Below are 12,572 nucleotides of genomic sequence, written 5' to 3' on the forward strand. Positions count from 1 at the left end.
AAAATAGTTTAAAATGTTTGAATGTATATATACATAAGCTTATAAATAGGACCAAATATTAACTAACAACATTCTAAAGATGTTTCCTATAATTTGCTACAGTTATAAATGGGGGGAAAATCTTTCAAAGAACTTAAAAGCTGAAGGAAGGTTTTTTACAGATGAATGAATAAACAAAATGTGGTATAGCCATACAATGGAATATTATGCAGCCTTAAAAAGGAAGAAAATTCTGTCACATGCTTCGACATGGATGAACCTGGAGGACACTATGCTAAGTGAAATAAGCCAGTCATGAAATAACAAATATAATATAATTTTACCTATGTGAGGTTAGAGTAGTCGAATTCATAAAGACAGAAGTAGAACGGTGGTGCCAGGGGCTGGGGCAGGGGAAGGAGAATGGGGAGTTAGTGTGTAATGTGTACAGAGTTTCAGCTTTGCAGATGAAAAGAATTCTGTGGATGGATGTTAGCAGTGGTAGAACAACAATGTGAATGTACTTAAGGTCACTGAACAATGTGCCACTTAAAAATGGTTAAGATGGTACAAATATATATATATATATAGAAATATATATATCGAGAGAGAGAGACAGAGAAATGACACCTGAAAGTGCTCAATCCTTAGGCCTTTAAAAGCTCTACTTACTGAAAATGTTGCCCAATAAAGTATAATTATAATTACTGGTGATACAGTCAACAAACATATGCTTAGTTAATTCTTTATATTAAATTATTCCTGTTGGAAAAAAAGCTAAAGGAAGATTTTTTTAATTGATCATGCCAAAAAGTTACATTGCTTTTGTTTTTTTTTTTAAACTAAAGTTATCTTTAATCTTTTCCATGCAGAAAAACCACCTACAAGGACTCCTCAAACTCTCAGTAAACATAGACTGTTCTCATAGGTAAGTGAGGGTTCTAGGGCTCTAACCAAGGCAATGGAAGGATGGATGGAGAAGAGAGGGGCTTATGTGGCAGTCACCCGAGTAGAATGGTCCCACTGATGGAATGGAAGAAGGAGCAGATGGCGTCTGGGGAAGGGGATGCCACATGTTCAGGTAGAAACTGAGCATTCAGTAGCCAGCCTGATCCCAAGGCAGGGCACTCAGAGACACCGGGTAGAGGTAAGGATTTGAGGGTATCGAGGATGGGTGGTGGTGGAAGTCTTATGTGCTGCAAAAAAGACCCCAGAGACGTGTGGAGGGACCTTGACCAAGGACATAACTCTGAGGAATGCCAACACTTTTGGAGTGGTGGGGCCTGAGATGGCAAGATTCACTTAAATGGCATAATTTCAGGACCCAGAATTCCTCTGCATCCCTCCTCCACCCCACATCTCTTCCAGGGCTTTGCCATGCCTGGAGTTCTTCAACCCAGGAAAAGTGGCTACAAGACTTTGACGTTCCACTCAGAGGCCCAGGGATTTTGGTGGGAGAGATGACATAAAGACTGAAATCACACAAAGGTGCAAATGACTAATGCCAGTAGGTTTCTGGAAGCAGGTTCCCTAGGACTGGAGGGTGCACTCCAAGGAAAGCTGAGTGATGAGGAGGCACCAGGAAGGGAGGAAGTGCTCAGAAAAGGGGAGGCCGGTGGCAGGGGTGACTCCTGGTCTAGCAGGTCTTCATGTCCATCTTGTTTTCACTCCAGGGGAATTTCAGCCTTAGCTTTGCCCAGGTTTGGGTGGCAATGATAGGGACAGGAGGCAGGGAAATTCTGGGCAGAAGTGGGCGGGTCCCCAGCAAGGGCCCCACCCTCAAGCCTGAAACTATGGTCCAAAGTGAGATCATACATTCCTGTTTTCCTGCTTGAATGTTGCCTTTTCCAAAACCACCCATGGCCCGCCCCACCCGCTCTCCTGTGCCATGAAAGCCCCAGGCTCCACCGGCAGAGAGAGAAGAGAAGAAGCAGCTGGACGTCAGAGACTACGGTTGAATGTCAGAGAGAAGGGGCTTGACTTCAGAGGGACAGCTTGATGGCATAGCTTTGGAGAGGAGTCTGGCCAGGGATGGCTGAACTCTGGGGGAAGATTACATACCCACTCCCTCCCCTTTTCAGCTCCACTTCTCACTGAGAGCCACTTTCATCAGCAATAAAATCCCCTGCATTTATCATCTCCAATTTGTTTGTGTGACCTCATTCCTCTTAGACTTCGGAAAAGAACTCGAGTGTGGGTGCAAAGGGCTGTCACACTGACCCTCCACTGAGCTGTTAACACTTAAGCCATCTGCAGGTGGCAAAGCTAAAAGAGCATTGACTGAAACACTCCTTCTGGGGCTTCAAGGGTTGTGGGCACTCCCCTAGACACTGCTGCAGGGCCAGGACAGAGTGTGTTCCTGCTGGCACCCAAAGTGCTCTCCCTGGCTCCTGCACCCGCTCACCTGCATGCTCCCTCCCTGGAGGGGTCGAGTGCAGCGGATTCCATTGAGTGGGGTTTGCCCCTGCAGGCACTGAAGTAGCTAGTTCAAGCACCCACACTCCAGTTTCCACCCACAAGGGGTGAGGGAAATTTCCTGCTCAAGCAAGATCCCCTGAGAAATAAGTGAGGAGGAATCTCTTTCAGCCTCTGGTGAGGGCTGGTGGGGTAGAGGTGGGGGGTGAGTGGGAAGAAGCCACTCCATCAGCTTTGTCTTGGCCTTTGGTGTTTTTTGATCTTTAATTCCCCCAGTATTGGTTACATTCCAGCTGTGGTTGGGTATCCCTGCTTTATTGGTTAACGAAGAGCAGGTGCATCATTAGTTAATTACCTCCTCAGGCCTCAGAGCTGCCCAAAAGGAGGAGGCAGTGGAAGCTTTGTCCTGCCTCAGACCACTGCTGCTGGAAGAGGGAAGGGAGCACTGGTCAGAATGGGGCCCCTGCTCTCCATAGGCTTTTCTTCCTCCTGGTCTTCTTCTCTTGCCTGAGGGCTGGAATGGAAGCTCCCTGAGGGCCAGGCCCAGGCCCACCTCCATAACCAGGTTTCAGGCCTAGCCCCAAGCCTGGCCTGACGCTCAGGCCCTGAGCCAAAGAGGTGAGTATTCAGGGGCTGCCCGGGCTCCATGCAGAGAGTGCCTGGCCTGCCACCCCATTGCTCTCAGCGAGCCCTGGATTGAGGGGACCTTCCAGGAGTGGGTGGTACATGGCTGTGCCCATGTGGGAAGTGGGCTGTCCTGAGACCCCCAAATTGCATATCAGCATATTATTTAGAGCCCCTTCGGATGCCCTTGGGCAAGGGGGAGAAGTAGATGGGTAGCTCCTGGGGCCATTTGCTAGATAAATTAGAGGGGCAGGGGTTGAGAAGAGGCCTCTGTGAAAAACAGGCACCTCCTATTCCTAGAAGGAAGCGTGTCTTTTGCCAGACATCAGGTGGACATTGGGATATCGGGCCCTGGGATAGTGGTGAGTGAGGTTCTTGACAACTCCCCCAAGGTGAGCTCTAACTGCCTGCTGCCCACTGTGCCCTTAATCACATTTAATTCTCAAGAGAGCCCGGCTAGGGGGAAGAACAGCTTCCTCTTCAAATGTGGCCTCCCATATTTTCTACCAACCAATCAATGCTCTTGGAACCCCTGCATGGGGGCAACCACAGGAGATAGCCTGTAAACCTTAGCTCCTGACCTCAGGAAATCTGTCATCTTGGGGGATGCTAGGCAAACACCTCAGGCCCAGAAACCCAGTGACCCAGGCAGAGGAGCTCTTGAAGAGGTGGATGACATTGTAGGGACACAGACAAGTCAGGTACTCATGTTTGCAAAACAGGCAAAAAATCTACACTGTTATTAACATTTTGGGACTTTAGCCTTTGAGGAAATGAGTGAGGAGGCGGTCATCAAATTGTGATGCCTCTAAGACCAGGACTACTAATTCTTCTATTCTGGTGTCTTTTTTTTGTTGTTGTTTTTCTGGAGATGGAGCCTTGCTCTGTCGCCCAGGCTAGAGTGCAGTGGTGCAATCTCAGCTCACTGCGACCTCTGCCTCCTGGGTTCATTCAAGCAATTCTGCCTCAGCCCTCCCGAGTAGCTGGGACTACAGGTGCCTGCCACCAAGCCTGGCTAATGTTTTGTATTTTAGTAGAGACGGGAGTTTCACTGTGTTGCCCAGGCTGGTCTCAAACTCCTGAACTCAGGCAGTCCACCCGCCTTGGCCTCCCAAAGTGCCAAGATTATAGGCGTGAGCCACTGCCCCCGGCCATCTGGTGTCATCTTCTATCTTTACTCCAAAACTCCAGAAAATCAAGAGGAAATAGAAGTCAGAGTGCTGCAGGCACTGAAGCTGATTGCTCTGTCCTGGAGGTGCTCCTGCCAGCCTCCCACAGTGTTGCCTCCAGCCAAACAATGAGACCAGGGTTATGGCTGGGAGGCACCGCCTTTGACCTTTTTAGGAACTCAAAACTGACAACACTATTAAATGGAGAGATGTAACCTTGAGGTTAGGTCTATTGAGAAGTCCTTTGCTCTGGCATTTGATTCTGTTGAAGTGTTTCTTGTCCCTGCATGAGGTTATGTCTCAGAGCTGAGTGATATGGAACAGCTAAGAACCAGGATCATCCTAAGGGTCAGAATGAATGATCCAGTAGGGTGGACAACCCTGCCAAGTCTACACTGGTATTTCTGAGTGCCTGAGGTTAGAAAAAAACAAAGCAGCTTTTCTCAATTTTGGCTGAACATGAGAATTACCTGAAGATCTTTTAAAATTGTGAGGCCTGAGTCCCACCCCTAGAGAGTCTGACTTAATTGGTTTTGAGGGGAACCCGGCCATCTGGATGTTTACAAGCTTCCCAGGCAGTTCCAATGTGCAGCCAGTGCTGAGAACCACCACGGTAACACCTGTGTGGCCACCTGGCGTCTCCACGTGGGGCTGAAGCCTGTCCGCTCAGGATGCTGGAGCAGGCTGTGCTTTTGACATCTGCTGTATTATCGGTCACCGGAGAAGGGACGAAGGAGAAGGCTGCTCCTGGTGTGTTTCTGGGTGGTGTATTTCTGTCAGGCCTGGATTTAGATGCTTTGGAGGTGAAGAATGAATTGAATTTTCTATTATTATTTTCCTCCTGTATCTGGTGTTTGTGTATGAGACAGAGAGAAAGAGAGAGAGAAAGCCTTGCTCTGTGCCCCGGCTGGAGCGTGGTGGTGCGATCACAGCTCACTGCAGCCTTGCCCTCCCAGGTTCAAGTGATCCTCCCATCTCGGCCTCCTGAGTAGCTCGGACCACAGGTGCATGCCACCACACCCAACTAATTTTTAAATTTTTTTGTGGAGATGGAGTCTATGTTGCCCTAGCTGGTCTCAAACTCCTGGGCTCAAGTGATCCTTCTTCCTTGGCCTCCCAAAGTGTTGGGATTACAGGCATCATGGACTAGTGCAGGTAGGGAATGCACCATAAGGGAGGAAATACTTGATCTTTGGAAGAATTTAGGTAAGAGGGTTTTTCCCTGAAAATTAGTGAAATGGGGATAACAGTAGTAAAGAACGGCTATTAGAATCCATGTGATACTTGACGGCCAACATGCCCATACCCCTTATAAGTCTACTCCCTGGGTTTCTGTCCGTGGAAAGGTGATTATGTAGTCCAAACTTCTACAACAAATGGTTCTCCAAGTGAGGTCCTCAGATCAGCATCGCCCCATCTCTGGGAACTTGTTAGACATGCATAGGCCCCACCTAGACCTAAGGAATCAGAAATTCTGAGCCCAGCAGTTTCTATTTTTGACAAGTTCTCCATGTGGTTCTGATGCTCACTCAAGTTATTAGGAACTCTAGTTATTAGGAACAAGAGACATGTTTGTTCTCAGTTATATTTAACTTAAATTGGGTTGAAACCTCTCCCTCTAACTACCCCCACGGGTCCTATGGCCTTATTACTGGCCTTATGATTACTTATGTCTGTCCAAGTGACACAGTGTCAAATAGTTGACAGGCTCTTATGTGTTCAGTCAACATTTACTGAGCAGCTCTCATTTGCTAGGCACTATACTAAGCCCTGGGAATGTAGCAATGAACAAAATCAAAGTATGTTCTTCCATGCAGCATGTGTTCTAGTAGGGGAGATGGTCCATTGATAGAATTACTAGATTTTTATGCTTAGGTGATAGGAAGAATAACATAAGAGAAGATTGGGAGGCTATTTTTGATAGTGGTTAGAGAAGGCTTCTTTGAGGTGATGTTTGAGTAGAAAGCTGGTTGAAATGAGAAAGCCAAATGAAGGGAGCCCATCCTGGGAAGTGGGAACAGTAGTGTCATGTCCTAAGGTAGGAATGAGCTTCACATGTTCTTAAGAATAGAAAGGAAGTTGGTATAGCCAGAGAGGAAATAGCAAGGAGGAGAGATGCAGGAAGTCAGGTCCAGGAGGCAGTGGCCAGATCAAGAGAAGCCTTAGAGGTCCTGCATAGGTGTGTAGGGGAAGAAAAAATTTTTTTCTACCCTTCTAGATTCTCCAGCTGGGGCCCTGTAAATGAGACTGGCCAGAGAGACATTAACAGAAGTAAATTAAAAAGTTTCCTAACGTGTGCATCATACTTGCACATATAAGAGCACTCAGTGATAAGTAACCCAAAGGGGTAGTTAGAACTTGGGTTTAAATACCTGTCAACTCAAGAACGATGAGGTCCATACATTTGGAAAAGAGAGCTTTATTTCTTATAAAGAGTTGCAGCCTGCAGGCTGGCTATCCTCAGGCTGGGGCGCACTTCAAAGGAGGAAAGGTGAAATGAGAATTTATGCTGAAGGGTTAGCTAAGTATACATATTCAACAGGTTATTGGAAGAGCTATGAATATTCAGAAGGGGGATGTATACACACATAGTAAGCAAACATGCATGCTACATACATCCCATGTTCACTCTGGGGTGGAGACTTAACACTTAAATGCATTAGAATCAGGCTCTCTGTCAAAGGGTGAAATGGAGGTCACAGAGGCATCCTGTGCACAGCCTCTGTAAACCAGCCACAACCACTTCATGGCTGGTGGCCCCCTATCAGGAGGGAATACTGGCTAGTATTTGTGTCAAACTGCAGAAGGGGAGAGGAGTCCTGCTAAAATCAGTGGTGGAGCAAGTCTTTTGAAAGGGCTGGCTTTGGTCAAGGTTGGTAGCTCATACCTGTAATCCCAGCACTTTGGGAGGCTAAGGCAGGAGGATTACTTGAGGCCAGGAGTTCAAGAGCCGTCTGGGCAACATAGTGAGACCTTATCTCTACTTAAAAATAAACAAAAGAGCTAGTTTCTGTTTAGCCCTTAGGAAAGAAAGCCTAATGGCAATTAGGGAGGGAAGAGTATAATGGGGCCTGTCTGACCTCCCATCTGGTCGTGGTGGGGAACTCAGTTTTTAAGTTTCCTGTGGGGTATGCTTGGCAAAGAGAGGGGGTCCATCCAGTCAGTTGGGAGGCTTAGGATTTTAGTTTTATTTCTCATACCAACAACAACAACAAAAAAGGGTTTTAGGCTCTTAGACAGGGGAGGCAGGTTATGGGACGATGACCCTGAAAAGTATGGTAAACAAGGATTGTTTATCAAGGTTTGTTATACAAATTTAAATTGATGCCTTCTCCATTGAGAAGAGTTAAGAATCCTTTCTTTCCTGGAGAGAGAAACACCTCTACAAAGGGAAATTTCCTTTATAGATGTAAATTTTCTTTATGATATAAAAACTTGTTTTTAAAGCTTTCTCTGAATCTGCTGGTTCTCAATGACTTTTAGCTGAAAATAATTTATATGCCAATGGGGCATATTTTGGGGTGGCATATTCTGGTACCCCTCAGGTGTCAGTATGGTTTTATGTCACATTATGACAGGAATATGTTCTGAGAAATGCATCATTAAGTGATTTCTTTCTTGCGTGAATATCATAGGCCTACATAAACCTAGATCGTACAGACTACTAGACACCTCAGCTGTAAGGTACAGCCTCTTGTTCCTAGGCTACAAACTTGTATAGCATGTTACTATACTGAATACTGTAGGCAACTGTAACACATTGGTCAGTACTTATGTATCTAAGCACACCTAAACATAGAAGAGATACAGTAAAAATATAGTATAAAAGATGAAAATGGTACACTTGTATAGTGCACTTACCATGAATGGATTTTGCAGGACTAGAAGTTGTTCTGGATGAGTCAGTGAAAGGTGAGTGAATTTGAAGCCCTAGGAAATTACTGTACACTACTCTAGGCTTTATAAACAACGCACACTTAGGCTACACTACATTTAAAATTTTGCTTTCTTCAGTAATTAACTTTAGCTTACTAGAACTTTTTACTTTATAAATTTTTTAGTTTTCTTTCTGATTTTTTGTAATAACACTTAGTTTAAAACAAGTACATAGAGCTGTACCAAAATTGTTTGTTTTTTAGAGACAGGTCTCGGTTTGTCACCCAGGCTAGAGTGTAGTGATGCAATCTAGTCTCACTGCAGCCTTGACATCCTGGGCTTAGGTGATCCTCATGCCTCAGCCTCCTGAGTAGCTAGGACAACAGGTGTGTGCCACTATGCCTATCTTTTTTTTTTTTTTTTTTGTAGAGATGGGGCCCAAGCAATCCTCTTGCCTTGGCCTCACAAAGTGTTGGGATTACAGGCGTAAGCCCCCACACCCAGCCAATGTTTTCCTTACATTCTTCTATAAGTTTTTTTCTATTTTTTTTTTTACTTTGTAAACACTTTTTATTGGAAATGTGGACACAAACATATTTGTCTAGTCCTACACGAGGCTAGTTCATCAAGACTTTACTAGGTGAAGGGAATCTTTTAGCTCCATTATAATTTTATGGGACCATCATTGTGTATGTGGTTCATTGTTGACCAAGATGTCATTATGTCATGCATGAGTACATTTCATTTTGAATGATGGGCCAGCTACTTAAAGGTATTGATATGAGCAAGGTGGTATCTATCTTTGAACAAAAAACCCTCTATATAACGGACCATTCCATAAGAGTATAAGCAGGGAGATGAGTTAGGGAGATGCCAAGTGTGAGACATGGCAGTATGGAGGTAAGGGTGAAAACCAGTTGGATTCTAAATATTTTGAAGAAGGAGTTAACAGGACATGCTGATGGATTAGTCTGGGCTGGAAAAGAATTAAGACTGGAGTCTTTTTTTTTTGTAGTCTGAAGTCTTCCCCAAAGCCCCACATCAATAGAGGGGATAGGAACAATGTGGAGGGATTCACAGGCTCTCTCCCATCCTCTGAGTGCCTACATTGGTCATCATAGGCTGGCTTGTGTACTTCTTCACAAACATGATTTTGTTCATAACTGGACCATGTTCTCAAGGGCCATATCTTAAGCTTTTCTGAATCCTTCAGCCCTACCCACTCCCAATAGAATAAAAACAGTTGTGAGAACATAGGAAAGGATGCTATGGACTAAACCTGGGCTAAACCCTTTTCAGGTAGTGATGACAGCCTTAGAGATGACGAAACAGACTCAGGGAGTAAAGCTATTTCCCTGATAGTAGTGACCACTTGAAATAGCTTCCTGCCTGCCTGCCTTCCTTCTGGGCATGCAGGAATTTGGGTGGCAAATGGTTGATCTGGGTGTTATACCAGCAACTTCTCAATTTATGATGCTGCTGAGCAAATGTTGCCTCATTGTGATCTGTCTGCTGAAGGAGTTCAGAAAATGCCACCCCCAGAGTATGCTTTGGTGTGCTGATTGCTTTGAACTGAAGGCATTTGAGAGACAGTGGATGAAGGCAGAGGCTAGCTTTGAGCTCACCTTATCTGTCTAAAGACAATCCTCCAAAACGAACTCAACTGTCATGACTTCCCCAGGAATCTCTTCAACCAAGAAGACCAGCTCATAACACAGGAGAGGAGACTGAGGTTTGACCTCATGCCCAGAAAACAGACTTTGTCACAGGCTGTCACCTTTTCTTCTGAGGGCCCACTCATCTTTCCCAGCATGAACTGAAGAATCACGAGGTTCGAACATTTGGAAAGGAGGGTACCATGACCTGCAGGCAGGACGTGGAGCTACCAGCTGAAACCAAAAAGCAAGTGCTCTGAGGGAGAGAAGGATGAGATGGGAATTTATGCTGAAGGACTAAATACACATAGTCAACAGGTTGTAGGAGGAGCTATGAATATTCATGAAGGGGAGTGAGTACATGTGTAGTAGGCTAACATGTATGTAACATGCATTCCATGTTCACTTTGGGGTAAAGACTTAATATTCAGTTAGACTCTACAACAAAAAGTGAAGTAAAGGACAGGAAGGCTGTCAGTGCAAAGTCTCTGTAGACTGACCAGAATCACTTCATGATTGGTGGTCTCTATTGGGAAGGAATGCTGGTCAGTTGCTGTGTCAAAACAGCAAAAGGGAGGGACGGCGTCAGGTTATTGGTTGAAATTGGTGAAGGGAGTCTGTCGGAAGCTGGTTTCTGTTTAACCCTTAGGGAAGAAGGGCTAATGGGGGTTGGGTGAAGGAAGGGGTAGATGACAAGGCCTATCTAACCTCCCAGCCCATCATGGCCTGGAACTCAGGTTTGTTTTTTGGTTCCCTTGGCAAGAGGCGGCCTATTCAGTCAGGTGGGGGGCTTAGGATTTTACTTCCCACCAAAACTCATTTACAGTTCCCTCAGTTGCTTACATCCCCCTCCAGCCTCCCATATGAAGAGAGTGAATATGCTTCTAGATCTCACTGGGTTTTGGGGGATATTCACTTTTCTTTCATGTGATGTCCCCATGCATACAATAAATTTGTATTCTTATTTTTACTGTTAATCTGTCTACTGCCAGTTTGTTTCATAGACTCAGTCATCAAAGCCTCAGAGGACAGAGGGAAAGTTCTCCCTCCACATACTATTCTCGGCAGGTGCCAGAGCTACCTTTTCAATGGAGACGACTTCCCTCTGTGAGTGACTTCAGGTGGTTGGAGACCAAAATATGCCACCACAAAAATATAGCTGAAAAGTTACAATTTTAAGAGAAAGTTACATGAATAAGGGAAGTCTCCACCTGTAAGAGTGTCTCCCTCTCTGTCCCAGGAGGAGAAGGATGGCTAAATCACCAGACACTTAATGGAGGAGGCATGACTTAAACCTGCAGAACAACCTTACCTTTGTCTAAGGTGCTTTTCCTGGTCTTTGGGTCTTAACAGGGTCTTTTTCCATACTCTTATTTCTTTATTTCAGAGAACCGATGGTATTTAAACCTGAAGTTTAAACTTTTTCTTTGAAATCTCATTTCTCTGGGTTATCTCCCATATATACAGGAGATATACACATTATCAAACTTCTGTTTGTGTTTTTGCTTGTTAACGTGTCTTTGTTACAGGGAGTCCTGGTTAAGAATTATGAAGAGTAGAAAGGATTATTTTTCTTCCCCTACAAGGTCCTACCCCATTTCCCCCACTCTTTTGAGGGAGCCGGTCCTAAATGTCAGGTGAAGGGAATACCATATCCTATGAATCATTTGTTATGCCTTTTTGCTTTATATTTTAAGCCTCTTTCTTCATACCTTCCCCTCAACAACTTGAACATGCTTGTTTTCTGGCCCAGGCATAGGAAATGTATGCAAAGGGCAAACTAGAAGCTTTGCTATTGAGAGCACTCATATAAACCGATTTTCTTCCCAGTGCCTCCACCCAGTTCTTTTCTTCCTACAGGACTCAGACTCTCTTGGACAGAAATCTTTGTCCCCGTGAAATGCTGCCATGTCGTCCTGAGAGACAAGATGGGTGAGTTCTCTATCGTGATGATGTGAAGTTGGTTTCCTCGGAACATCTGGTACAACTGGGCCATCTGAGCTGGCCCCCAAAGCCGCGTTGTTATTTATGCCTGTGGCTTTAGGGCCCCAGGAATCAATGACTGTGAGGCAAACCCTGACAAGATCATGTTTCAGCGTGTCTCCCCTGTGGTAGAAAGAACATGACCCCATATTCTTTCCATGCCTGTTCAAACAAGAGAGTACACGTTTCTGCCACCCAGGCTCTGGCTGTGCATGTGGTCTTGCTAGCTAAGAACTATGCTTGACGTGGAGATAAAGCACTGCAAGGGGAAGTATTGTGTCTTCTGGGATCCTAGAGTGGATTCCAGGGAAAAGATCATGAAGTCCTGTATTACAAAATCTCCCGTTCCATTTCAAAGAGTCTCCTCCAAACCTACTGTTAAAAGTATCACTGGTCCAAAAACCCAAATGGAGAAGAGACTTGGGATCTCAGGAACTTCGGTGCCCCATGTGGTTTAGCCAGTCTCTCATGTTATTTAGCAAGCCCACAGCAGGCAGCATCCTGGCCACGAAGTTGCCAGAAACAAGTGAGATAGATTTTTGAAAATATAGCCTCTTCCTCAACCTCTGTAGAAACATCAGTTTTTGATACAAGGTGGTCAGAAAACCCAGAAAAAAGTACTTTTGCCTGGGCCTCAGGCAGCAGAGAGGTCCCTTCCAGCATTGCAAGTTCCATAACAAGCTCCATAGTGACCCAAACTGGCAGCTTGGTCCTCACTTGTAGAATGGGGAAGGCCGGGGAACACTTCAGAAGATGGGCCAGCCTCTATGGACTCACCAGGCATGATGACAGGTATCCATAATTCTAATTCTAATTCTAATTCTAATTCTAATTCTAATTCAATTAACCACTCAGATTTGGGCTTATGGGA

At 45.2% G+C, this 12,572-nt stretch overlaps 1 protein-coding gene across 30 annotated transcripts in view; it reads left to right on the forward strand.

Annotated features, from left to right (window-relative positions):
• Positions 1-12,572, forward strand: part of B3GNT2 (UDP-GlcNAc:betaGal beta-1,3-N-acetylglucosaminyltransferase 2) — a 320,804-nt gene that overhangs the window by 234,251 nt on the left and 73,981 nt on the right. For 21 of the 30 annotated variants that reach the window (XR_012095312.1, XR_012095309.1, XR_012095311.1 and 18 more), the window contains 2 exons: positions 852-907; positions 11,579-11,650. The gene's annotated coding sequence lies outside the window, so the exon portion shown is untranslated. Of the gene's footprint in view, positions 1-851; positions 2,114-11,578; positions 11,651-12,572 lie in introns of those variants that run through there. The other 9 variants (XR_012095322.1, XR_012095323.1, XR_012095321.1 and 6 more) reach the window with 3 other exon arrangements.

Source organism: Chlorocebus sabaeus, chromosome 14, assembly GCF_047675955.1.
Source record: "Chlorocebus sabaeus isolate Y175 chromosome 14, mChlSab1.0.hap1, whole genome shotgun sequence".
Taxonomy (NCBI): Eukaryota; Metazoa; Chordata; class Mammalia; order Primates; family Cercopithecidae; genus Chlorocebus; species Chlorocebus sabaeus.